The 27,857-nt window shown below is 39.8% G+C and overlaps 1 protein-coding gene across 2 annotated transcripts in view; it reads left to right on the top strand.

Moving 5' to 3' along the window:
* The first annotated feature begins 8,418 nt into the window (after positions 1-8,418).
* Positions 8,419-27,857, top strand: part of ascc3 (activating signal cointegrator 1 complex subunit 3) — an 854,735-nt gene continuing 835,296 nt past the window's right edge. For both annotated transcript variants that reach the window (XM_051925342.1, XM_051925343.1), the window contains exon 1: positions 8,419-8,504. The gene's annotated coding sequence lies outside the window, so the exon portion shown is untranslated. The remainder of the gene's footprint in view (positions 8,505-27,857) is intronic.

Raw genomic sequence — 27,857 nt, 5'->3', positions numbered from 1 at the left:
GTATTGAGGATCAAAAACTTATTTTACAAATTATTGTAACAGTCACCTCTCCAATATCCACTTTTCAAAAAAAATCTGGCAGTATACACAGAGAAGTTCCTGTGAGCATCTGAGCATTGAATATGATATACATTTTCTACAGCATCTTTTCCAAAAAAAAAGATTCACTTCTGAAACAGCTGCATTGTTTTTATTCTTTTTTATAATAATTATCTTGAGCTGCAAAATTTTATGAAAAGTGCCATATAAATATATAAAATAAATCAAATTACAATGCAGAAAATAAGAACAGCAAGATTAGATGGGGAACCAATCTTGGAATTCCCATTTAATGAAGGTTTTAAAAATTTCAAATGAAAGAAGAGCGATTACATCTTGCCTGAAGAAGGGGCCTGAGTTGCCTCGAAAGCTTGCATATTGTAATCTTTTTAGTTAGCCAATAAAAGGTGTTATTTTGTTTGGCTTTTCTCTACATTCATAATGGCTAACATGGTACAACACCCTAGTACTACAAATGAAAGAAGAAAACATAGATGGAGTGATCTGTTGTATAAGGTGAAATTGAATTCATTTTTGTAATTCACCGCAGTGTTTCTGTTAGCATCCGATAGACAAAAAATGCCTTATTTTCAGGACCATAAGTAATGGAGTCCAGTGAAAGCAAAAGTAACATTGGTTACTCCTCAAGTGGGGCTTCCTCGTTCCTCAGGAAAGGAAAAGAAACATTAGCATGGAGCTGATGCAACCCCACTTTTCTTACCGGTGGTGTCCATTTAAACCAAAACTGGCCCCCATAAGGCACTTGGATTTCAAGTATATGACAAGAGATCTAAACATAGATGACTGTGTACAGTGGGTTTTGAATAAAAAAGCTGTGTTCTACGATTCGATCCAGGGCTGAACTATCTTTTGATTCAGCTGCTATTAGAGCAGGGTCCCACGTCCTTCAAACCTTTAATAGAAAAATCAGTTTTGACACATGTAGAAATAGGTTTTGAATAATAATGACACAGAAGAGACTATCTAGAATTTTTCAAGAAATCAAAAATTGAGGGGTCAGTACTGGAGCATACATGTCATAAGCTAAATGAAATACAAAACACACAGAATAAGTGTTGAGGTCAATTTAGGATTCCCCATTTAATTCCACAGTGTCAAAAGGAAAAATCTGCATTCCAAAAAGACTACAAAGCTTCATAATTTCATTTCTGACAGAGGCAGGGTCTATTTTGAATGTTTCTTTTGGGTATGATTTTAATTTAACTAGTTGACAAGGCAGAAGGGTCGATATCTCTGTGATTAAAGGGGAAGTGACACCAGATGTCCTTCCAGCCATCTCCCTTCATTCTAGGATCAAACAGGGAAAGGAAGTTAATGACCATGTCATACCCAAATCCATCACCCAGTTTACTATCTTCATACAGCTTGCAAAACAGTTCTGAGAAATTCTATTTGAGTGCATACACACTGAAATGCTGGTGCATGTATTGAAACACATACATACATAATGGTTCGACAAGAGATGTGAACTCATATCATGTGATTTTTTTTTTCCTAAACCGTGCTTCATTCATGGCCATGACCCACATTCCATCAGTCCCTTCAGCTTCAGCACAGCAACACTCGCAGATATATGTTAGCATTTTATATAGCCAACTGTTAATTCTCACATTTGCATACATCGTTGGATCGGCAGTGTCTGTGAAAACATGAGTGAGCTACCTTGCTGTATTGTGCTCTTCACCTGAGACTTGCACTGTCCACAATATGCAATCTCACATGTTCTCTTTTTCCCAAGTAAAACTGATACTGAGAGTGTACTTCACAAATTGGCAGCTATGCTACTACATCAAACAATGTAAGGACAGAACATGATGAAGTTATATCCAATGAAATGTTGATGGTGTTCATTCAGTGCAAGTCAGACATCAAATTTTGGGGAGGTGCGGATATAATAAACAAATTTAATACTATTTAATACTTGTCCTTATTTGGAGAAAGATCCTAAGGAAAGAAAGTCTGTGACTTCGGTGGTGTGACTTGTTGTGCCTTTTGGAGGCAAGGGGAGAAATGTCACTGCTGATAATATTTTCACATTACTTTCCCTGGCTAAAAAAAGCCTGCTTTGTACTGAACTATATACAATATGAGATGGGAGCTGCCACCCACTGTAAAAGGTAACACAAGAGAAGGTCAAGGAGACAGATACTGCTAAAGAGCAAACACAGTGCCAGAAGACAGGATGCAAATGTAACAAAACAAAAGTGAATGAATTGTCACTGTTTTTGGCACTGGATTCCCTCACAGACTGTAAAACTGAGAAGGGACTGTTGATTTGTACAATTTTATAATCAGTCCATTATGCTGTTTGCTGTAATTTTTATACATTACTTATATAGAAAAATATTACTTTCTACTTAACTTTTTTTATATTTGCAGCTGAATGAAAAATGTTGTTTTGCTTTGTACAAGTACATACTGAAGTGATTCTAAGTCTAAGCAAAAGCCAGTTGTGTAACAACATCCTGTTGTGTTTCTCTGACTCCTGGTAGAACAAGACAGTGTTATTTGGAAAGATGCACAATCAATAAAACAAAAGAAAACTGTGTGAAGTGTCACCATAAAGATGGCAACAATTTGGGCTACTACTGTTTTGTAATAAGCCTTCATGTGACTTATTGTTTACAAATGTTTATGCTGTTTCTAGAAAAAAAGCAAAAACTTCATTTGTTATTTTAGTGCCAAGATGACTGAAATATGTTATTTTGCTTTTCACTATGTGAATGCTAGGTGGCACTATTGCCACTTAAACCCAACAGACAGACATGCAGGACACTAGGTAAAAGCACTAAGAAGCTGTTTTTATTATTTTCCTTCCTTAAACAGTGCCTCCCAGCAGCACAGCCACAATAAACAGGCAAGTAATAATCACCAACCAGAATATTCTCTATTTCTCCTCCACACCTCCCAGCAAGCTTTGTCCACCTCCACCCGACTCTGGCTCACTTGCTGAGTTCACAGCAGTCCTTTATATCAGGGGTCCCCAACCCCCGGGGCCGTAGCCATCTGACAGCCGGGCCGCGAGAGAACTGCCAGCAACAGAGACTCACTCAGACTTTTCAGAACGCTTGGCGGGCGGGGTTTTGCAGCGGCGCACAGAGAGGAGAGATACCGAGGTGAGAGAGTATTACAACAAAGTATTTTTATGGTCCCGACAGTTTCCCCATATGCCACGAGTCTATAGAAATCTCGTTATAACGAAATACATTCAGCAGATACTTTCATTACAACGTAGTGACCTTGAAATGCTTGAATGAATCATTCACAGAGCAGTTAGATCTGTGGTCGCAGCTCAGTTGTGCACATTTGCACAATGATCCCCAAACAGAAACATTGTAAAAAAAATTTCTTTCTTCGAACTTTCCTTGTACTTTTTTTTTTGCCGTTTTTGTTTTCTGTGGTTTTCAGTAACACCTTTTGCTTATTGCTTGTCAACATTTGAAAAACATCCATTGGAGTTTAACTCATTGTCACCCTCCTATAGAAACGGCAGACACGAAAAAATGATAACAGTGTTAATGTTTGTGATGTGCAATCTGTTGGAATGACAAATGCAATGCATATGTCTTTGTTATATACGAAAAAAGAAGAAAAAATCTCAGGTTGCAAACGTATGCAAACTGCTGCATTTGAAGACAGTTTTTGTGTGGTTCAGTGATGCTCATTCAAGAAGCATTCCTATTAATGCCACATTCATTCAAGAAAATGTGAGATTTCTAAACTCTCTTGGGACCTCCGTCAACGGGACAACACGCCGAAGAGCATCCTGAAGTGCGATCACCACGTTTGTTTAAGACTGTTTATCTGTTGCTGGGGCAACAGCAGGCTTACAGCTCTAATATGAAGCAATCGCGCTTCGGGACGCACTTCAGCGTGATGTTCCCGTTGGGTGGGGGAGAACCCAAAAGAGTTCAGAAACCTCACAATATGAACTGGAATTCAGACACTAGGGCACCACCTTTACCCACTCTGCAGACTCAGTATCCAGCCAGGCTGGAAGAGTGCTGAAGGAGCCTGAGGAGGAAAATCTGAGGCAGCGGTGGAGCAGCAGCACGTAGGGCAGAGGCAGAAGATACCCGTTGTTCAAGTTGGCAGATAAAGTGAATGCATTCAAAGCCAAACTTGATTTATGGGGCCGACAAGTGAACATTGGGATTTTTGATATGTTTCAAACGTTAGCAGAGGTTGTTAAAGATACCAAGCCAGGGCCTTCTTTCTCTCAGCTGGTGTATAATTACGAATCTCAGCTTTCAATAGAGTTTGAGTATTATTCCTAACCACAAAAGACCCCCGAAATGGGAAGGAATGGATCTGTGACCCATTTATGAATAAGCCAGGTGAATCAACTTTGTCTGTGCTTGAAGAGGATCAACTGCTTGAGGTTGCAAATGATGGTGGCCTTAAAAGTATGTTTGAGACAACTTCAAATCTAAATACGCTTTGGATTAAAGTCAAGGCGGAATATCCTGAGGTTGCCACAAAAGCATTGAAAAGTCTGCTTCCATTTCCAACATCCTATCCTTGTAAGGCAGTGTTTTCTGCAGTGACAGCAACCAAAACGAGATTACGGAGTGGACTGAACATAAGCAACACACTTTGTGTGTCACTGTCTTCCATCGTCCCCAAATGGGATCGTCTGGTTGCAGTAACACAAGCTCAGGGCTCCCACTGATTCTGGATTGTGGTAAGATGTATAATTTCTATTACAATATTAGAACTTAATAATAATAGAAATGTAATGTAAATTGTGTATAAAACTGCCCTATGAACCCGCCCTGAATCCTCAACACCCCCCACGCCCCATCCCTGGAAAAATTTGCTTCTAGTAAAGTGGTCCTTGCTGTCAAAAAGGTTCGGGACCACTGCTTTATATAGTCCTTGACCCAGAAGTGCTTCTGTTTTTCCTCCCATGTGAGTTGCCACCACTTCCGGGTCAGATGGAGAATTCCAGGTCTTTAATCAACCTGGATGTACTTCGGGTCTTCTATCCTTGTAAAACTATGTGCAAACAATATACTGTATGTGCCATTTCAAGAAGGTGTTATTTTTTGTTCACTTAAACTGTAATAGTCTGTCTATAGTTTTTGGGGGCAGTAGGGATGCGGAGCTGACTGGCTATTAGTGAGAACAAAAGAGGTCAGATGCCACTTGGTGAAACCCTGACGGTTCTAGTGTTAAGCACTGGATAATGTTATAATGTGTCAGAAAAGGATGGACTAAATTGACAGACATGTAAAAAGTATGTTTCTAGATGGCAAAATACTTAAGGATAAAAAGTCATACATTATCCTATGTATCTGTAAAGCAACTGGTCATTTTTTTAATGTTTAGTTAATTTGATTGTAATACACAGATTATAGATTATTCTTAGACATTAAATAGGTCAATTTCTGTTTTGTAGGGAATTAAATTGATGCAAGGACCTAGCTCAAGCCTCACCACCACAGTCCATTAAAACCTTAGTAAAATTACTCCCACTATATCTCCAAGTCTGAGGTCATGGTCCTCACCTAGAAAATGTTTCCAACATGCAAGGGGTGAGCTGTTGCTCCAAATGGAGTGTGTCCAAAAGGGAGTGCTAGCCCTTGAAAGGACCAGATTCAGTGCTGGAAATCTCACTGTGGTAAGGTTATTCTGCTAACAGTGCTACCTCAAAGCCAAAATGGTAGCAAAAGAACCACATCAACAACACAAATAACACTTTTATACTTGGCTCTGTTGGGAAATCCAAGATAAAAGTCAACACACATTGATAAACCACTCAGATGAGGTGCTCTTATTGGACTGTCTGTTATCTTCTCCAGATGCTGTAGGAGTGGACAGAAGTTTGGAGTGTGGAAGGTAACGGAAAGCCACAAATTCCAAAGTCCAAGGGTTGAGCAGGTCAAGGGCTGTGCTGTTCCAGCATGTCCTTGATGCAGCAGTTGTGGAGCCTCAATATTCCAGGGTGTGGTAACACTTTTAGTAACTTTAGGATAATATTGTTTGATACAATAAACCAATCAACATCTAACTAGGGGTTTTGCCCCTCCTTTTCTAGAAGTCTCTGTAAAACAAAGTAGTTTTTTGGCCTACTGCCTGGTTGTGTCCAAAAAAGTTTTCTCAAGGGTTCATAAAGCACAAGAATGAAAACAAAGGCAAGCAATGAATAAAAAAAGGAAAACAGACCATAGCGATAATAATAACAATCAGAAAAAAATACTGTTACACTGTATCATCTTCTTCTTCTTTCAGCTGCTCCCATTAGGGGTTGCCACAGCGGATCATCCAAAATTGTTGTCCGCATATATAAAAGAATAATATAAGCAGACTACATGAGTGAAAAGTTTAATAAACCATTAGTTTTCACTATTACCTACACAGAGGAGCTCAATTATTTCAGTGTCTTGTTTACGGCCGAGTGTAGAGGTAGACAATACAAAAAAAAAAACTACTCACAAAACACTCAACATGAAACAGCATGATACACAAAGAAATAAATAAATCTGTATGGTAATTAAAAATAATATATTAATAATATATTAAAATGACAAAAATCATAGTTTAACCATCTAATGTCAGCTGGTAAAAAAGACACACTGTAGCGCTTGGTGGAAACAGGCTTGTGCTCAAGATGCTCTGCATGTTAATCAGGGTGTCATGCAGAAGTTGTAATGCACAGTTAATGAAACACTGCCATGACCCACAGGTTGGGAAATGGTGGTCTAGCTGAGGTGGTCCATACTTCAATAATAAATTCAAAGAAAGCAAGTCTTTCAGCATAGTGAAAGATAAGACAAAAGATGCCAGCAAGAAGGAACAACTGTCATTTGTGTCAGGATACTACCACTGTGCTGCTGTGCATGAAAGTTTCCTACATTGTGAAGCAGTTGAGCATCTGGATGCTGCCTCACATTCAGAGAAAATAATTTAAATTCTACAGTGTTATGGTCTTGGCTATAAAAGAGATCTGGTAGGGCAAGGCTAATATTATGCCTCAGCTATGAGTGGAAGGAACTAAGGGCTACAAGTACGCATTAATGTAAACGCACCTTTGGCATTCTATGTTTGTTGTAATGTAGGGTATACTGTACAGTATATACAAAATTTTGAGATTGGACTAAAGGTGTGGAATAGTATAAAGAACATACACATATACCCACATTGAACTTTATATATAAGAAGAAAGCATACCACTATCGGCATTAGATAATAATAATTAAAGCTATTGCAAATGATTAATTCAAATTGGAATTTGGCAAATTGGTATTTAATAGGCCTATGGATGATGTGATTTCTGCACACTTTAATATGTAATATTGTTATTACGGAATCTTGATACTATATTAATAACTATTGTGCGCTGTAATTTGCCTATGCTAGAGAATTTAGTGTGCCACCCCTGATATTCACTGGTCCTATCTGGCCACCCCACTAAAAATCTTTTCTACGTGACCCTGCTGCTATACAGTTTCATTTCTAGTAAACTTTCAAACATTGCTAGCAAACATTCAATCCAATTTAATTTTACTGTCCCAAGACGGAAGTTTGGATTGTCAGCAGGTTTTACTGAGAAACCAGGACATTACATTTAATGAACACCAACAAATAATACAACAATCGCAACATAAACTTAGTACAAATATATTACTTATGGTGAAACATAGGATCAAACATATTAATCATAAAAATTAAACCAATATTTAAACTTGTATGATAATTGAATTTTACTGTATGCAGTAACATTAATAAACTGTAAGTAACAGTTTTCTTTGCTGTTTTACAGCAGATACAAATATTGTAACCTGTGTTACAGGTTGATACACTTTTCATTACTGTTATGAAAAACCGCAATTAAGAAAATGTTACATTAATGAATTCTTAAAAAACAGAATTACTCTTGTTGTTAAAATCCTTGGATAAGATCGCTTACAGCTGGTAGCAGGACTTTCTTAATGGGTCAACTGAACCTTCTTTAACCCTGTTATGAAGATAACCCCTTAACCAATTCTACAACTAGAACACTAATTATATGAGCAAAAATAGTACACGAAAATTCGTGCGGTCTTCATAATATCTGTATTTCAGTATTACGTACGTTGTGAGTTACGCTGACATAAAATAGAGTCACATGAATACAAAGCAGACATTAAGCGAAACAATTTACCCTTATCGTTGCGACAGCCAGTATTCTGATTATATTGGGTCTGCTATGTATTAGTAATGCCTAGTCAGCTGAGCAGGAAAAAGGATCTATTGCGAGGTAACGTGAAGCATCGCCACTTTTTTCCCAGCTTAATTCTGGGACATGTAGTTTTATAGATCAGCACTGCTGAATACTGTGCATGTTCAAGAGTTCACGTCACATACATTTCCCAGAAAGCATTGCGGATTGCACGCGCAGTCTCGCTTTCACCGGTGGTTCAACTGCCCTCAAGTTTCAGAGAAGATCTCGTGGAGTACCTGTGAGTTTTCATTTAGCTGTTGAATATTGTTGTCATTTGACTGTGTTATTGTCAGGAGTTTGGTTTACGAATTACAACTGAAGGAATTCTCTGACCTTAACATTTCCAAAACATATGTATATATTTTTATGCGTTTATTGAGTAGTTCGTATTGTTTTTTTTAAACTAATGTTCATTGATTAGATAATCACTGTTTAATTCACTAACATTTTATATTGTGTGATTTTTATTGGGTTCTAACGTGTGGTGCGTTCATAGTAAAGTACAGAAATACATAGAGTTTGGCAAATTTCAGTGAGTATTTAAAACCGAAACCAATTCGTCTCTATATGCAAATACTGTTTTAGTATGGGAATAGCAGAGCAGAGTTTGCAGTGCACATCAATTGATAGCGGAATCTTTTTTGTTTCATCTTAAAACGTATTTTAATGCATATGCATACTGACTATTAAAGTGACACATGAATGCATATGCTGTGCATAGTGAAAGGAAGCTGAAACTTGATTTCTATCATTGTTTATATAACAGCATGATTTATGGAGGTTATCACAGTAATTAAATAATGTGGAAGAAGCAAGTTGAAGTCAACAATTTCAGCATATACATCACTAGGAGAGAAAGATGGTTGAAAGCAAATGGATGAAGTTTAATATCAAAATGTGATCTATTTTCAAAATACTTAAGGTTACAGTGCTGACATTCCGAAGCTTTTCCAATACTACTGCGATCCTGAATTGGATTAAGTGTTTAGGAGAATGTTATAGGTCGGTGCACTTTAATAAATGTCATATTTTCAAGGTCCGTTTCCCGCATTTTCGTATGTCTGCATTATTTGCCACATTTCATATATTTTTACAAGCAGTTACACTATGGTTCATTTTTGTCGGCAGTGCTGGTTGCAGAATGGACCATACCAAAGAAGGCATGCCGTAATAGATAGTCAGATCTTTATTTCTCCCCATGGGAAATTTGGCTTTTTACAGATGCCCTTTAAAAAAATAAATGGATAGATAAATAAATGTATAGGTAAAAATATGTATATACACACAGTAGAATGACTAATACAAAGAGAGTTAATTAGGAAGAAAGAAAACTTCATTGAGGCATTATACAGGTGTATTGCTGTTTATATAGAAGAGACAGAGAAGTGTTTCCTGCATGACAGAGAGATGATTTGCAACGTTGTGCATAATGACACTGTTTCATTCTCTCCTTTGCTAATACCGGCAGTGGCCCCAGAGTGCTTACCATAACTGAGCCTGTCCTTTTAATTAGCTTGTTGATTCAGTGAGTCTCTCCTGAGGTGATGTTACCAGCCCAGCAGACTAATGTGTAGAAAATTGCACTGGCCATCACAGAGTTGTTGAAAATGGGAAAGATTCACTGTCCACATTAAGGGAATGCAGTCTACAAAGAAAAAAGAGACAACTCTACCCTTTCTTATATACAGGTGCTGGTCATAAAATTAGAATATCATGACAAAGTTGTTTTATTTCAGTAATTCCATTTAAAAAGTGAAACTTGTATATTAGATTCATTCATTACACACAGACTGATGTATTTCAAATGTTTATTTCTTTTAATGTTGATGATTATAACTAACAACTAATGAAAGTCCCAAATTCAGTATCTCGGAAAATTAGAATATCAATTAAGACCAATGCAAAAAAAGGATTTTTAGAAATGTTGGCCAACTGAAAGGTATGAACATGAAAAGTATGAGCATGTACAGCACTCAATATTTAGTTGGGGCTCCTTTGGCCTGGATTACTGCAGCAATGTGGCGTGGCATGGAGTCGATCGGTCTGTGGCACTGCTCAGGTGTTATGAGAGCCCATGTTGCTCTGATAGTGGCCTTCAGCTCTTCTGAATTGTTGGGTCTGGCGTCTTGCATCTTCCTCTTCACAATACCCCATAGATTGTCTATGGGGTTAAGGTCAGGCGAGTTTGCTGGCCAATCAAGAACAGGGATACCATGGTCTGTAAACCAGGTACTGGTAGCTTTGGCACTGTGTGCAGGTGCCAGGTCCTGTTGGAAAATGAAATCTGCATCTCCATAAAGTTCGTCAGCAGCATGAAGTGCTCTAAATCTTCCTGGTAGACGGCTGCGTTGACCTTGGACCTCAGAAAACACAATGGACCAACACCAGCAGATGACATGGCACCCCAAACCATCACTGACTGTGGAAACTTTACACTGGGCCTCACACAACATGGATTCTGTACCTCTCCTCTCTTCCTCCAGACTCTGGGACCTTGATTTCCAAAGGAAATGCAAAATTTACTTTCATCAGAGAACATAACTTTGGACCACTCAGCAGCAGTCCAGTCCTTTTTGTCTTTAGCCCAGGCGAGACGCTTCTGACACTGTCTCTTGTTCAAGAGTGGCTTGACACAAGGAATGCGACAGCTGAAACCCATGTCTTGCATACGTCTGTGCGTGGTGGTTCTTGAAGCACTGACTCCAGCTGCAGTCCACTCTTTGTGAATCTCCCCCACATTTTTGAATGGGTTTTGTTTCACAATCCTCTCCAGGGTGCAGTTATCCCTATTGCTTATACACTTTTTTCTACCACATCTTGTCCTTCCCTTCGCCTCTCTATTAATGTTCTTGGACACAGAGCTCTGTGAACAGCCAGCCTCTTTAGCAATGACCTTTTGTGTCTTGCCCTCCTTGTGCAAGGTGTCAATGGTCGTCTTTTGGACAACTGTCAAGTCAGCCGTCTTCCCCATGATTGTGTAGCCTACAGAACTAGACTGAGAGACCATTTAAAGGCTTTTGCAGGTGTTTTGAGTTAATTAGCTGATTGGAGTATGGCACCAGGTGTCTTCAATATTGAACCTTTTCGCAATATTCTAGTTGTCAGTTATAATCATCAACATTAAAAGAAATAAACATTTGAAATACATCAGTCTGTGTGTAATGAATGAATCGAATATACAAGTTTCACTTTTTGAATGGAATTACTGAAATAAATCAACTTTGTCATGATATTCCAATTTTATGACCAGCACCTGTAGTACTTCCGTGTTATGAGACCATTCTAACCTGTCATTGATATGGATCCCTAAGCATTTTTAGCAGTGCACCACTGCTTCATCCAGTCCCTGAATTGTAATGCAATATAGAGGCTAATAATACAAATAATGTGCTAATGCACTCATATACGAGAAACATTTTACAGTGTCAAGAATATGGTTACTTGAAATATGGTTGATTAAAAAAAATCTAAAGTTTCAATCATTGACATCAAAGCCTTGTAATAGTATGTAATATGGATGCACTGACAATAGTCCACTAAATTATGGACAAAAAAATATACAAAAATGGTGGTCTAGTTTAATTATAAACTGGTAGGTATAATGCTCCTCTCCTCACTGTTTCATGGGTTTTTGTTTTATCTGTCACTGTCTGTGTGGAATATGAATATTTTTCCCTCGTGTCTTTGTAGGTTTTCTCCCAAGTATTATCTTTTCCATTCATATTAAAAAATATTTGCATGTTTAAATTTGCCCAATGTAAATGAGTGAGATTGAGTGCAGTAGACTGTGGTGCTACTGATTGAAAGTAAACTTGTGACATTGCATGTCCCCCAAGCTACCCCATCCAAAAAAGTTCATATAACACATGCCTATAATAAAGTGCTATGTAGGCTTACTACCTGTTTAAGACAATGTAATAATTCTGTATAAAAGCTGTGCAAGTTGTACAATTCAAATGTATTTTACCATGCTGACAAAAACAGTTCTCACAATCAAAAATAACACTTCCCCTAGGCCTAATGAAACTTTTGGCCTTTGAGTGTTCTGCCAAGTATTTCTACTCTGTGTTGCAGCTGGCTTAGTAAAAATCTCATGCCATTCTCCAAATGTAGATGTATTTTTTTTTTTTTTTTAGTTCTTTTAATTTGGAAAAACCTGTTGCAAAGGCTGGGTATTCATTGTTTGAAACTTCTGACAGGGAACAACCGATAATTACATTTTCAAACATTTATCATTAAATCAATTCCTTTTTTGATCTCAAATCAAAACTCTTCTTATTGGTTGTTGTTTCAAATGGATTGTCCAGCTCTGAGAATCATTAAACTATTCCTTCAGATGTGTGAAATGTGTGAATATTAGAGGACAGATACTATCTGTTTTAGCACTGTTTTAACATGAATTATTAAACTTTATCATGCTGATTAAGAATGATCTGACAGTGGTCCTTGGTGGTCTGATTCAGGCAATTTAAATATGTCTGAAAAGTATGCAAGCTCTACAACCCATGACTGACCATCAAAACAGGGAGCAAATTGGGAGTAATCATATGAAAGAAATTCACACAGTTCTTTGTGTACTTCAAACACTAATTAAAAAACTGCTCCACCAAAATGCAGAATGCAGCATAAGGCATTCAAAATTAGCACCCATGTCACTGCAGTTTATATTTAAGGGGACATGCTTTGATATTGTTGACAGTTTTAAAATGTCTCGAAGCACTTGTTGCAGTTTGTCCTTCATTTTTTTAGTGACAATTTTACTGCTAATGTAAAGTGCCCCTATAAATAAAATGCATTATTATTATTATTATGTGCAGCCTTTACATCTGAAGCTTTGGCCTCTATTCAAGCAAAGATTCTGTTATGCTTGCCTGTCATGGCAGCTTTGCCATCTATGCAGACCTCTGTGAAATGAGACCAGTCAATTCAATCTACCTGCATGAATGCTTCCAAAATTTCAAAAATGTCCTGATCTGTTGCCCTTCCCTAAATTTCTATGGAGAATAGAAGCTTCTCAATAAAATTTCCCAACTCCAGTAAGTCTGACATAGGCAATTAGCTATGCCATGTTAGTTACATCTGTGCTTTTGTCTATCTGTAATTTAAAACAAAAGCTGACCTTTATCTGTTCTATTAATCAGTCTGTTACATCCACAGTTATGTCAGATTTTTGTCTTGGAATGGAAACTCGAGTGTTGTCTTTGGTTGCTGGCCATGTCTTGTCTTCTCCAATTGTGTGTGGTTTCTTCACATTGGCGATGCAATCTGTTGCCAAAAAAGACACCTTAACTGCCCTCTGTTGCTTTCTGTGTGATTGTGCTTGCTTGTTTCAGTACCATTGCTGCTTGTCTGTTGAAGAAGTCAATGTTTCCCACCCTCTAATCCAGGGGTTCCCAAACTTTTCAGCTCATGGCCCCCAAAATAACCGTGCCAGTGACTCGTGACCCCCACTATCCTCGGAAGTGGTTAAAATATACAAATGTTGCGCGCAACGGTGCACATGCGCCAATAGTCCTATCCAAACATGAGAATGACAACACGAAAGAACACAATGGTCTAACAACCATATAATTTTTTTTAATAGTAATTTACTCATTTGTTTAATTTCAACAAAATATCTTATCCAAACAAGAGCATGACAACAAAAAAGAACATAATGCTCTAACAACCATATAACTTTTTTCATCCAGCTCAGAAAACATATCAGTCCTTCCTATTTCAACTCGCTCAGTCCAGCGCTCAAGTTTTCTCTTGAATGCGTGGATTTTATCATTTAGCGAAATTATGTGTGTGTTCTCACCTTGAAATGACATATTAAGTCCATTCAGTTTTTCAAATATGCAAGCCAAATACGCTAGCCTTGTTAACCAGTCAGGATCAGTGAGGTGATCAGCGAGCTGGGACCCATGCTCCATCAGAAATAAGCGCACTTCGTCCCGCAGCTCAAACAGGCGGCAGAGCACATTCCCTCGCGAAAGCCACCTGACTTCTGTATGGAAAAGCAAGCACTCATGCTCCGATCGCAGTTCGTTACAGAGAGTGGCAAACAGTCTGATATTGAGTGGATGCGCTTTTATATTGTTGACCATTTTTATTGAAGTCTCAAGAACACGTTTAAGTTCTGGGTCAAGTGTTTTGCTCGCAAGAGCTTCTCTGTGTATAATACAATGCGTGAATTTTACGTGAGGCGCCACTTGTAAGACTCTTGCTTTAAGACCTTTCTTTTTCCCCAGCATCGCTCCAGCACCGTCTGTACACACACCGACGCACTCACTCCAAGACAGTCTGATGGCTTTTTAATTTGCATGTTTTTTTTAAATGTAACTATTAACTACTAGTTTTTATCTTTTGTTAGTTATGGATAAAATGTTATTTCTAAAAAATTAAATTAATTTCTAAAAAGTTTTTAAAAAGTATTTGATTTCTTGGAAATCATCTCGCGCCCCCCCCCCCCCAATGTCTCACGACCCCCCAGAGGGTCGCGACCCCCACTTTGGGAACCACTGCTCTAATCAGTTGGATGTTTTTGTTTAAAATGTCTTTTCAATTTAGAGAGCTTTAGGCATTCGTTTGACAGAACATCTTGACAAAGAATACGGTCAAGGCCATCTTTTTTTCTTTGTCAGCACAAATCCAAACTCTATGTATGAAGCCTTATATTTTCTACATTTAGATTTTGCTTTGGAAGGTGACTTACTTTTGTCTGATGCATTCAAAGCAGAACTATTAGCTGGTTGTCCTTCAGAATTGTTCCATTAAAAAATCCATAATATTTTGTCTTTTTTTTTTTACCCTTTTATGCACAATATTAAACCTTTTATAATCTGCATTACTGCATGGTGCAACATACATAGGCCAACGGTTGCATATATCTAACATTTGAAAAACATGTTTCCTAGTAGGCGTAAGTAGCAAACATACTGACAAACATTTTGAAGAGAGGAAAGTAAAATGATAGTCAGAATGTTAATAAAAATGTAAGGTCAACCAGACAATTGTTTTAATATTTACAAACAAAATAATTTTATGATTGGAAATATGATTTTTGCTCCTCCACTACCATTTAATTTTTCCACCATTTTCCCTGGAACCTCGGTTTGCGAGTAACGTGGTTTACGAGTGTTTTGCAAGACGAGCTAAAATTTTTAATAAATTTTGACTTGATAAACGAGCGAGGTCTTGCAATATGAGTAGTATGTATACGCTTTGTCTGCTCAGCGTCGTGTGATCACAACTGAGCTGATGGTTCTCTCTCTCTCTCTTGCTGCAGGATTGTGGGCAATCGTCTCCTATTCTCCGTCTGAGTCGGCATGCCTCACTCATACAGTCAACATCCGTATGAGCGTATACTGTTTAGATAGATAGATAGATACTTTATTAATCCCAAGGGGAAATTCACATACTCCAGCAGCAGCATACTGATAAAGAAAATATTAAAGAGTGATAACAATGCAGGTATACATACAGACAAAAACTTTGAATAATGTTAACGTTTACCCCCCCAGGTAGAATTGAAGAGTCGCATAGTGTGTTGGAGGAACAATCTCCTCAAGTCTGTCAGTGGTGCAGGAAAGTGACAGCAGTCTGTCGCTGAAGCTGCTCCTCTGTCTGTAGATGATACTGTTTAGTGGATGCAGTGGATTCTCCATTATTGAAAGGAGCCTGCTCAGTGCCCGTCGCTCTGCCACGGATGTCAAACTGTCTAGCTCCAGGCCTACAATAGAGCCTGCCTTCCTCACCAGTTTGTCCAGGCGTGAGGCGTCCCTCTTCTTTATGCTGCCTCCCCAGCACACCACCTTGTAGAAGAGGGTGCTTGCCACAACCGTCTGATAGAACATCTGCAGCATCTTATTGCAGATGTTGAAGGACGCCAGCCTTCTAAGGAAGTAAAGTCGGCTCTGCCCTTTCTTACACAGAGCATAATTATTGGCAGTCCAGTCCCATTTATCACCCAGCTGCACTCCCAGGTATTTATAGGTCTGCACCATCTGCACTCAGTCACATCTGATGATCACGGGGTCCGTGAGGGGTCTGGGCCTCCTAAATCCACCATCAGCTCCTTGGTTTTGCTGGTGTTCAATTGTAGGTGGTTTGAGTCGCACCATTTAACAAAGTCCTTGATTAGGTCCCTATACTCCTCCTCCTGCCCACTCCTGATGCAGCCCATGATAGCAGTGTCGTCAGTGAACTTTTGCACGTGGCAGGACTCTGAGTTGTATTGGAAGTCCGATGTATATAGGCGGAACAGGACCGGAGAAAGTACAGTCCCCCTGCAGCGGTCCTGTGTTGCTGACCACAATGTCAGACCTGCAGTTCCCGAGACGCACATACTGAGGTCTGCCTTTAAGATAGTCCACGATCCATGCTACCAGGTATGAATCTACTCCCATCTCTGTCAGCTTGTCCCTAAGGAGCAGAGGTTGGATGGTGTTGAAGGCACTAGAGAAGTCCAGAAACATAATTCTTACAGCACCACACCCTCTGTCCAAGTGGGAGAGGGTTCGGTGTAGCATGTATATGATGGCATCCTCCGCTCCCACCTTCTCCTGGTATGCGAACTGCAGAGGGTCGAGGGCGTGACGGACTTGTGGCCTTAGGTGGTGAAGCAGCAGCCGTTCCATGGTTTTCATCACATGTGATGTCAGAGCGACAGGCCGGAAGTCATTCAGCTCAGTAGGATGTGATACCTTTGGGACTGGGGTGATGCAAGATGTTTTCCAAAGCCTCGGGACTCTCCCCTGTTCCAGGCTCAGGTTGAAGATGTGCTGTAGAAGACTCTCCAGCTCCAACGCACAGGTCTTCAGCAGTCGTGGCGATATTCCATCTGGACCTGCTGCTTTGCTGGCACAAAGTCTCCTCAGCTCTCTGCTTACCTGGGCTGCTGTAATTGTGGGTTGGGAGGTAGACTCTCTCCTATGCTGGTATCAGCAGAAGGATGGGTGGAGGGTACATTACTCCGAGGTGAGAGTTTACTACAACATTGTGACTGTGTGTGTGTGTGTGTGTGTGTGTGTGCGAGTCCCCGTCTTGCACCCCAAAACACGAAGCTGAGTCTCGGTACTTTAGCAACACCAGCTTTATTCAGCTTGAAACCGCAACAGCACGGTTATTTATTGTAGCAGGATCTGCCACTCTCTTATACATAGACACAGCAGTCAGGCAGGGTTGTGGCCAAGTAGTATTGTGCCCTGCGCATTTATAATGTTCCTTGTTCCTTGTATCACCCATCGACAGCAGGCGCTTATAGCATGTCCGCTAACTTTTTTGTTTCGCTTTTACGGCGAACTGCTACAGCGCTGGGAGACTGCGATTGCTTTGAGACGCTCTTCCACGTGTCGTCCCGTTGGGTGGAATCCCATAAGAGTTTAGAAACTCACTCACACCAGCCATGATTCTTTTCAAAGGTAAAGTGCAGGTTAATTTGTTTTATGTATTTTTACTTTATATTTTGTATTAATCATTTTATATGACTAGTTTTGCGTTGTGGAACGAATCATCTGAGTTTCCATTATTTCTTATGGGGAAATTCACTTTGATATACGAGTGCTTTGGACTGGGAGCACGTTTTTGGAACGAATTATGCTCGCAAACCGAGGTTCCACTGTAATTCATCTTATCCAGTGGTTCTCAAGCTTGGTCCTGGGTGCCCCCTGTGGCTGCAGGTTTTTGTCCTAACCCATTTCTTCTTTTAATTGGACTTCTACCTTAATTAAGTAAGCAGATTTTTTTCCATGTTTCAATGTTTTTTTGCATCCATCAAGAAATTACAAACTGGATATGATATATTTTACTGAATGAAGCAGGAATTTATATGTGTTAGATGGGTAAGAAATCATTATTTTTTTCCTTTTGTGTTATGTGTTTTTCGTTTTTTTTAAAATTTTGGCTACTTAATAAGCACACAAGTGGGTAACATTGAAGTAGTTGCTCCCTTCAGAGTAATTTGTGCTATTTGTACAATTAGGAAGACAAACTCCACAGAATAAAATTGAATATTTAAAAAGTATCAAAACAAAGTAAGCATCTTAATGCTCTTTATGTTTAAATCTGATTACAAAGTAAAAGGAAGAAATGTCTGCTAATTAAACAATGAGATCAATTAAAGGTAAAAATGATTGACTGATTAAGAAATTGGTCGAAACAAAAACCTGCAACTCCAGGGATACCCTAAGACTGAAATTCAGAACCACTGAGCTAATCCATCCATAAAGGTAATTATTACATGCATACTACACAGCCTTTACACAAAGGAATGTCCATTGAAGGGCGGAAAGACAGAGTACAAAATACAGCTACACATTCACAAGTAATACAGACTATATAACAATAATGAAAAGTATTCATTTTAATAAAATCACATTCTAACCATTCTGTCACGCACAGAATCTTCATTAGTATTTTGATGAAAATCATTCCTTTAGATTCTTAAGAAAACCTTGATCATACCACAATGCTAAATCACTCTGAAGTGTTCAAGTGTGTATACTGTCTGTTGGAGAAGGCATGTAGACATGGTCTGAAATACGAACTGCTAATCTGCATTCAGTTGTTTTGTTTGTGAAATAAGTGAAGGTTTATATGAGATTGGCACAATTTTAATATTTTAATATGCATTTTGCTGGGCTACAAAATTTTTTTAAAGGTTGCATGAAATGTTTTTGATCATGAACATAGCATTTAAGATTCACTTTTCCACTAATCTTTTATAAATCACAGTCACCTGACATGTGCCTTCTTGAAAAATCTGTCTATTTAAAGAGAGCATCATTGTAGTAGATTGTGTGTGCATGATTGGAGGGCAGCCAAGATGGATTTGCCACTTTTGGAGTCATTGTAGATCTAGCCAAATGTCATTATGCCTTTACCTGCACAGGGTGGGAAAATGTTGGTTTGCCACAGATAAGATCACATTTTAGAAGATGGTGTGTGTGTGCCACATCGGAGAACAGAGAAGATGATGGGCCTCTTTTCCTTAAATTTGGAAATTTGGAAACTAAGGGACTTAAATTATAAGAGCATTATTTTTATTTTCAGCGAGGTACTGTATATTAATGGAGCCTGGGAGAAAAGCCAAGCAAAATGACACCTTTTATTGGCTAACTAAAAAGATTACAATATGCAAGCTTTTGAGGCAACTCAGGCCCCTTCTTCATGTTAAGTTCAGGAAGAAACCAGGATAGTGGATTTAACCAGTTCCATACTGGCCTAAGAGTGAATGTCCAATGATTTAGTTCTGAATAAAGCAAGGGCACTCCCTCTTCCAGCCTGTCTCTAGTCAGAATAGAATAGATGCGCCGTGAGTGGCAGCCTTTCCAGCAGCTCCATGTAGGACTTAATCTTCTTTATCTTTCTACCTATTTCTCTATATCTCTGACCACTCCTACCACTTTCTTTTATGTGGACTCGTTTTCTGGACAATTTTTACTACTTGGGGATTAATAAAGTCTATCTATCTATCTATCTATCTATCTATCTATCTATCTATCTATCTATCTATCTATCTATCTATCTATCTATCTATCTATCTATCTATCTATCTATCTATCTATCTATCTATCTATCCATCCATCCATCCATCCATCCATCCATCCATCCATCCAGAGTAGATAGTGTGAAAGGGTACAGCCCGGACACAGACAGGACGACACGTTCTTAGCCATCACCACACATTTATTCCTACTATTTACAAGTCCTATGTGCACCGCCACCAAACACCCCCACAGTCTCCCAAAGTCTCGGCTTCTTCACTAGCCGTCTCTCTCTCTCTCTCTCTTTTCCTCACACTCAGGCCTCTCCTTGCCATCTCCTCTCCGACCTCGTCCACCTCCTCACCCGACTCCAGCCTTGATTGTCGGGAGGCGGACCCTTTTATAGGCAGCCGAATGCCGACCACACCCAGCCACCTGGGACAGTACTCCTCCGCTAGCTGAGACCTCCAGGGGCCAGCGGACCGATCTGCGAGGACTGGCCTTCCTCGGCAACAAGCCAACACTCCTTGGCCTAGGGCCTGATCCTGTAAACCAAAACGAAAAACAAAGGCGGAGGCGTTGCCCTGACGCAGCCCCTCGGCTCGTCCTCTGTTGGGCCAACGCTCTCAGCCCCGATCGGTACCCCGATGCTCCCTTTTTCAGCTTTCCAGCCTGACAAGTCCGCGGTCCTCGCCATGGGACCACCAGCGGGAGCACACGTGCTCGTCTCCTCTCAGCCAGTGGGTAATTCCTTCTCCACAGAGGATGGCCCTTCGAGGGACGCGCGCACCCAGCTGCACGTCCTCCCGTATCAGAGGAACTGGCTTTCTCAAGCCGCTTCCTCCTTTCACTTTGGGACGCCGTGATGGTTCAAATCTGCCCATTGCAAGAGGGCAGACCCAGCCCCGCTGGCGTCCGGAGCTTCACGGGGTCGGTCTCGCTTACCTTCCCCGCTGTGCCTCTCCGGTCAGAAACTCCTGCAGCGCGCCGATCCTCCCTCGCCTGCGGCTCCCGATCGCACGTCACTGCCATCCCTCCTGACTCCTGCGTCTCCGCCTGGAGGGCACATCGCTCGGCTGGCAACGATAGCACAAGCTGCAGCTCTTCTTGCAGCTCCTACAAAACCGCTGCCAAGGAGAGAGAAACAGCCGGCGGTGAGCTTACCTTTTGAGCAGCGTCATTCGCTGACTGCTCTCTTTGGGCCCTTCCCTGCGGCCCACTCGGGTTTCTTCGAGGAACGAGACGGACATTCCCTGCTCTCGCCTCCGACCAATCATTGGCGAGGAAACAGGACACGCTGTCCAATCCCGTGCCTGTCACGAGGAGGGACTTCTGGTCTGTGACCATCTCGTCCTCCTCTCTCACAGGGAGACAAGATTCCGGGCAGCTCTGCGGCTGCTGCGGCTGTTGAAGCTGTAGCCCTTCCTTCTCGGCAGCTCCTTCTGCTGCCGCCGCGTCTTTGAGCCGCCCCTGAAACATAAAGTCCAACGGCAGACCGCTAATGGTCCGCAACTCTACATTTCCCTGCGGGGTTGGGTACACACCGCCCCTGCGGAACGTGGGTGAGCTTTCCTGCTGTGCCGGGCCTTCCACAGACTTTTTCCACAATACAGGTCCCCACCTTAACCCAGGTGGAGCATCCTGCCGACTACGCCACTGTGAAAGGGTACAGCCCGGACACAGACAGGAGGACACGTACTTAGCCATCACCACACGTTTATTCCTACTATTTACAAGTCCTATGTGCACCGCCACCAAACACTCCCACAGTCTCCCAAAGTCCCGGCTTCTTCACTAGCCGTCTCTCTCTCTCTCTCTCTTTTCCTCACACTCGGGCCTCTCCTTGCCGCCTCCTCTCCGACCTCGTCCACCTCCTCACCCGACTCCAGCCTTGATTGTTGGGAGGTGGACCCTTTTATAGGCATCCGAATGCCGACCACACCCAGCCACCTGTGACAATAGATAGATAATTTAATAGATGTTTTTTTGCCATTCCAATGAAAGACGACGTGTAGCTCACAGCTATATTTTAAGGAGTGGGGGGCATGGGCGGGGGAGTCAAAATTAAATTGTGAGACTATGATTTTTAATAATTTACTCTCTAGGTCAAAATAATAGGACCATCAATAGGGAGGTTACTTGACACTCAAGGATACGATTAAAATTAGATATTACAATATCAAGCAAGAAAGGAGAGATATCAGTTTATAAGTATTCAAATCAACTTATCAGGGGAATGTGACAGGAAAGCATATTGATAGTATAGTGGATTTAGACCAGTTAATTTTATAAGCAGTAAGCCTTTTATGGATCTAAAAAGGTAAACACACTAAGAGTGTGAAGGAGTTTAAAGGCAATTTGAATGGGATTAATTTATGGCTTGCAAAATTTTAAAATCCCTGGTAGGCCTTCGGGCAGGCACTCTTCAGAGTTTGGTAGCATAAAAAGAATTTAAGTAGTCTGAATAAAAAAGACAATTTCTTGATGTAGAAGGTTAGATATAGTCAAATCAATCATTTATTTTCCAAACACAAATAACAACACTTATATGTAAATTATTCAATTAAATAATAGTCATCGGCATCAATCAACATAAATATGCCTTTGGTTCTAACTGAACTGAAACTTGTATGAATAATATGATGGATTTAAACATAAATCAGTCTGTGTCAGATTCTGAATCTGAGATCTCAGCTGAAATCACAGATGAGAGAGTGCCACTCAATGTTGAGTGCACAGCTTCATCAGCTTCCTCCCTTGGATTCTGTGCATTAGTCTCCACTTGTTAGATCTTTGATCTTGCTGGGGTGTTATGTCCCAGGTGTCTTGAACCTTTTCCAGAATACATCCAGGAACTAACTGCCTCATCAGGGCAAAACGTTTTAAATGATTCCCCATTTATGGAGAGATGAATGAGGTCATTCAGTGTTTCAGACTTTGTGACAAGATAATCCATCTCTTCATCACCATAATTTGCCAATTCTTCTCTGGAAGGGTCAAGAAAGAGGCTTTTCAGACAGATTTTGAAACTTCCTGTCCATTTACTTAACTGTGTTGTCAATTATCTTCTGAAACTGTGTACCAAGGGTTCCTGTGTCTGTGCCCTCACTTCTTCTAGTAGGTTGATGGCTTTTTGTGAGCTGAGTTCCACAGTAGCACATGGTACCATCATCTTCCACTGTGAACTTTGTTTCTGAGTTTTTCTGGAATTTTCCTTGTTTTCTTCTCAATCTGAGTAAGCATAATGTGGTTCTCTCCACTAACTGATTTGTTCACTTAATGTTTAAGTTGTCTTATTGAAAATCACTACTGCACTTGGATACGATGGTACTGTAGTCCAACATGAAATATAGGAAGCAAAATAATTTTTTTGGTATTCATCTCCTGCATCACCTCCTTTACTTTGACCGCATCCTCTGACTTGAAATCCCCTCGTCCTGCCTAGGGGTGGGCGGTATGACCAAAATTCTATATCACGGTATTTTTCTAAATTATCCCGGTGTTTTAGTTTGGGAAAATGGTTCAAAGGTTTTAACAGAAAATAAGCAGGCAAGAATCAGAGAGGAAAGGTCCAATACTTCAATTGTTTACTTGTTCAAATATAATATCAGTTACATACAATATAATAGCAATATACATGCAGATATAGGAATTGTACTATTGACTTACAGTAATATATATAAAGATATATGATTTATACTATTGACTTACAGTAATACAGATATGTGAATTATACTATTGACTTACAGTAATACAGATATGTGAATTATACTATACTTACAGTAATATCAAAAGACCCAGAGCCATCATCCTAGACCAGTAGACTGAGGGAGCCCGCGTGTCAGTCTCGTCAGAGGATCAACTCGTGAGCCTGGTCCAATACCGGGCGGTGTGCACGTTCCCCACGGTTGAGCTTCCGAAGAAACTGAGGGCGGAACCTTCCCTTATATACTAATTAAGTGTCCTTACCCAAAATGGCTTACGTGTAAGCAGTGTATACAGAAGTGATCAGTTTCAGCACACACCCTTCCACGGGACGCAGTATTGTTTTTCTTCTACTTCGCCCTCACTGAGATGGTGCCTAGTATCAGAAGACACACAATAACAAGCGTTGCTTGCAATGAAGCCCCTCGAAGTGAAAAACAAGTACATAGCCTTGACTGTATTCCCATAACATTCTGAAACTCTTTATGAGAAGCAAGTTTTTGCACATTCTTTCGCTATCATCCCAAACATTCCAATCTTTGTAGCTGGTTTTGCACTGAAGCGACCAACCCCCCCTCTTACTCCTTTATTTCATCCCTTCTCCTGTTACAGAGAAAACCTTTTTTATTACACCCGGTTTCACGGTATTTGACGGTATTTTTTTCCCATGCATGAGTGGATGTTAACCACATTTTCCACTGCAATTACTTGCTAAGAATAACCTATTCCACTGTCAAGAGCATTGTACATTGTACAAAAAAACATTTGAATGTGCACACAAGTATTAATACAGGTTTGCATTGCCCCATAAAGTAATAGTTTTCAAGGAGGTGGCACTAATGAAGAGAAGGAATCACATTGCATGACAGATGCAGTCAAAATATAGAACCTTTTTATTGAACAAATTTTGCAAAAACTTAAACTATAATTTTGACAACATATTTTCAATTATCCAAAGAGGCATTTAGACTTAGTAAAATATCCAGAAGTGCTTGTCAAAAGTTGTATTGCACTGAACATGTCTTAGAAAAGGAATAAATAGTAAATATTTTTTGTTAAACAACTACACTTTCTGTTAATGTTAACAATCTCTGTCCACTGACACGTTAAAGTGACTTTTTAAACAACTTTACCATCATTAAATTGCATAATATTTAAACTAATAAATAATAACAATAAAATAAATAATTGTATTATTACTGATAGTTGCACTATTACTTTAAGGCTTCAAGCCCAGGTGCATTACACAGTATTCACCAAATTAAAACAAAATTAAACAAATGTAATCTTGGTGATGACATTTTTACCAACTGAACCATCATTTAGCCAAACTGCATTAATATGGACCTTGCTTCAAGCTAAGCATTTATGCATAAATAACAAAACTGCAACTTGCATTTATAATGCTATTTGTGGTATAGTCCTACGGAATCGTATTAGGACCACGGTGAAGAAAAAAAAATACGGACACAGGGAAGAAAAAAAAAACTATATGTCGAGAATAAGGTTGACATTTCCACTTTATTCTCGCCGTTTATGTCGAGATTAAAGTCGACATTTCCACTTTATTCTCATAGTTTACTTTATAATTAAAGTAGAATGTCGTAAACTAAACTTCATCCTAAAATCATTGTTTAATTTACTAGATTTTCTCAAACCCCGTCATAAATTAATGTAGCACATTAAATGCTTTGTGTTAAGTGTTCCCCGACCCAGTTGTTAATCACTACGCTTCTTAAACTGACTTCCTCCGCACTAAGAGGAGACAGCGATCACCGCACAGAATACATTCACTGTATGATATTTCTGCTGTCTGAAAATTTAGAATGCTAAGATAAATACTTTATCATTTTCATGATGAAATGCATTAAAGCAGTTATTAAACATGCACGGTAGTGAGGCAGTAGTGCTGCTCCTTCGCAGTAAGGGGTCCCCAGGTGTATGTTCAGTGTAGAGAACTTTATGGCAGGTGTGACGAGGCTCCAAAAAACTGGATGTATGAATGGGAATCGCACAGGTTTATCTTAAATATTGTGTAAATGTTGGGTTTGTGATCTGGTGGTCAGAGACACGAACACAGAATTCAATGGATGTTCTTCTGAGCAGGCTGTCTTTATTGCACGCATGCTGTCTGTATCTGACGTACCAAAACCCCAATTCCTATCCTTCCTTTTTCTTTCTCCACATAACCAATCACCACACGATAAATGTCTTTGTGAAATTAAAACTAGTTATAAACTTAGCCCACGGAGTGTTCAGAACTTTAAAAATATCTTCGTTATACATGTTTAATTATGCCATCCATTCATGGTTGTGCCCATCCCTGAACGAGTTGCCAGCACATCGCAGGATGAATACGAGCAAAACATACACTAGCAGGGTCAATATAGCATAACAAAACCCCACATCCTACATGACTTTGAAAGGAAACTGAAGCACGCCGAGTAAACCCACCAGAAAAACATGCAAATGCAAGGCAGGGTACACCCGAGACACCCTTGCTGCCAGGCAGCAGTGCAATCTCCACGCCGCCGTGCCCCCACATGATTAATACCTGCTTTAATGCATTTCACCATGAAAATTATATCGAGTATTTATCTTAGCATTCTAAATGTTCTGAGAGCAGGAATATCATGAAGTGAATGTATTCTGTGCGGCGATTGCTGCCGGTGCCTCCTCTTAGTGCAAGAGGAAGTCAGTTTAAGAAGCTCGGGGAACACTTAACACAAAGCATTTAATGTCCTATATATCTTATGATGTGGTTTGAGAAAATCTAGTAAATTAAATATTCATTTTACGATGAAGTTTAGTTTACGATGTTCTACTTTAATAACAAAGTGTGAGAATAAAGTCAACATGTCGACTTTATTCTCATCATAAGCGTCAAGAATAAAGTGGAAATGTTGAGAATAAAGTCAACATGTCATCACACTATTACACAGTACCCAGGTACATTAAATTACACTGTAGGCTATTGAAAACAAATAAAACAAGTACAACTTGGCTTGCAGTATTATCCAGTAGTATAGAAACAGTATTTACACATTTGAACATAATGGTCCACATCTGACCTTTTAAAACCAAAGCATCTCCAGGCAATGGATGTGACTCCTTTTTTTCGGCAAAAATTCTTCTGTGTCATCATGTTCAACTTTATCGTCAGCTACAGCTTCAGTTTCGGAATGTTCTCTGTCCATTTTCACTGCGCAATACCTACACTACCACACCTATTTAGCGGTGTAGCAGTGAAAAAGAGCCCCCGTGCAACACCTCTGTGTTTAGCGGTGTACTAATGAAAAAGGTCCCCACTTGAACAGTTTCCCACTGCGCCACGTTCCGAACGTCGTTTAGGCAATTTAAACCGGTGTTGCGGTATAAGAAAAATCCATATCATAACAAAAATAAAAAATGTTTTTCGGTATGAACCGGTATACCGCCCAGCACTAGTCCTGCCATATTCTCCATATGCACAATGGTGGGAGTGTAATTTTTTTCCACTACCTTTACACATCTCAGCCTGAATGGTAGCCACTGTGTGCTTTTCAGGGCACTGAAATGTGCCACTTTCTCATAAACAGTTAATGTATTTCACTCAGTTCTATTTGCTTCTTTGGGGAATAGTAATAGATCTTAAATATGGTTTTCAGTATATCTTCAAACTTGACCAGCTTCTCACTGCCTTTCACTCTATCCAATACTGCTAGTTCTTATTTGTTTCCTACACAGTGGACTGTTATGATGTGGGATATCCGCTGTTTCAGTCTCATAGTTTTCTCGCCCATCATCACTGCAGTTCCATCAAAGTTTGCTGACACTACTTTCTACTTCCATGTCTCTTCACTGATACCCATGGTGTCCACTGCATCATCAATAGCTTCTAAAACACCTGAAGCACTTATACTCTACACTGGATGACATTTGATCATGTAAGTGGATATGTCACAATTGTCTTTCACATACCTGACATGAGCCAACACATGTTCTGTGAGCCAGTGTCTGTGCTGCTATCTGCAAGAGTTGATAAGAATTTGCTTTTTTGTATTTCCTTTTCAATTTGATCTCTTGATGTTTGTGCTGCTCTCTAAATTCTCTGCATGCGTGATCATTGTCATAAGTAGATCTAGAGATCTAGACCATTCACTTCTTGTAATGCACAGATTTATCATGTTTTTTCTTAAAATTACTACTTTCACTAACAAAACCACTCCTCAAGTCAGAAATTGTGATGAATTGATGACACACCCAAAAGAACATGGTGTCGTTTACCTTATCATGTTCCAGCCAAAGTCTTTTGTCCATGAAACCAAAAAGTTACACTTTCTTTGTGCCTCATAGTCAGATATTTCTGAGTTCTTCCACTTTGTGCCAATCTGCTCTTCTTCCTCAATTTCCCATTCTTCATTCTGACCTGTCTGTTT

The sequence above is a fragment of the Erpetoichthys calabaricus genome, chromosome 3 (genome assembly GCF_900747795.2).
Source record: "Erpetoichthys calabaricus chromosome 3, fErpCal1.3, whole genome shotgun sequence".
NCBI classification, from domain to species: domain Eukaryota; kingdom Metazoa; phylum Chordata; class Cladistia; order Polypteriformes; family Polypteridae; genus Erpetoichthys; species Erpetoichthys calabaricus.
Note: the sequence above shows the minus strand (reverse complement) of the source record. Positions and strands in the feature narration are given on the sequence as shown.